The following is a 1,485-nucleotide window of genomic DNA, read 5'->3' as shown; positions in this document are numbered from 1 at the left end:
AGTATCTTTAAGTGATTTCCATCGTTTTTTAGCTTCTTCCGGACTCAAAACACCTAAAACATTGAATAAAATTTATTTTCTACACATTTAATAATAACCCTTCTGACTTATTATTCGGGTTTATGCTAAATACTTACCATCGAGAGCTTCTGATATATCCTTCCATAAATCTGCCATTTTTTGTCTGCCACGAACGGACAATGGCAGTGTATAATCATATATGGGAGATCGTTTTTTTACTTCCTCAGCCTATTGTGACCGCACTTTTCTCTGGTGTCGGACTACAAGATCGGTCGTTGACACTAATCCGGCTCAATGCAATGATTACATGAACTCGTAATTACGCGGTAACCAAAAACGCGAAGTTGGGCGCCAGGCACGAGCGGGCGTGCCACCATTCGAATTCTTACGCGGAATCGAAATCTCGAACGCGGTAGAGGGGCGGTTCGTAGGGTGCGGAGGAATGTGGAAGAGCAAGGGCGAGATAGAACACTCAAAATTTCTGTAACAGTAATAATGATTAACAAATATATTTGCGTGTGCTGGAATTTACAGGCGATTCGTTCGGCCGCGACTAACGCCGCGGCAGCCGTCGGCGGTATCGCCAAGGTCGCAATTCGCGCGTCCAGGAACGCTCCCGGAGATGACGGGTGTACGAGCTTCGTTCGTTCTCGACGCTGAATCCGCGAAAATCTCTGGTCGCTGTACGCGAGTACGCCTCGCACGGCGTACGACGGATCACACACCACGTGGCGTCGCGATGATTCTAAGTACTGCTGACATTCGGCACGCTAGCACGCAATAATCCGAACACTCAATAACGCGAAAGAAACACAAAATAACACATAAGAAACGCACAAGTGACCCGGCTGTGGCAAGGCGAGCGCAAAATACTCTACTCGATTCGCGTAACTCTATGCCGGGCGGATGGCACACATTGACTCTACACACGAACACACGATTACGCGAACAACGAAACGGAAATGGCCCGACAACAAAACCGGCGGCTTACAATTGTAATCGCTAACGTTCGTCTCACCAAGGGCGGCAGCTACGGAGGATGTTCTCTCTCAAATTCTTTCGCACTCGGCAACTACGGGATCCTGCGTCCTGTCCCTCACGCGACCACAGCACAAGTGTCGCTCGACGGTCCTTCCGGCAGCACGCAGGCAGCAGGGGGTCACGCGATCGGCTGATAGTGCGCCGATTGGCCCTTGCCCTGCGAGCGCGACGCCCGCGAATCGCGGTGTCGCACGTGATCAGCTGGCTCGCAGCTGGTAGCGCGGACTTTAAATTAGGCTCGTGTCCTTCACCGAGCCCTGGCGTCGACCCTGCTCGTTCGTCTCGTTTCCGTATAATTCGCCGTCGGCAACCCGATCCTGGCCAGATCGTGAGAGTCCATTGCCTCCGTATTTACTCTCGGATTGCTGAAATTAGTCGGCGACAGTAACGAGCTCGTAATAGAGAACATCGAGATAACGTTCA

Source organism: Wasmannia auropunctata, unplaced genomic scaffold, assembly GCF_000956235.1.
Source record: "Wasmannia auropunctata unplaced genomic scaffold, wasmannia.A_1.0 LD336085.1, whole genome shotgun sequence".
NCBI classification, from domain to species: Eukaryota; Metazoa; Arthropoda; class Insecta; order Hymenoptera; family Formicidae; genus Wasmannia; species Wasmannia auropunctata.
This window is presented reverse-complemented; position numbering follows the sequence as displayed.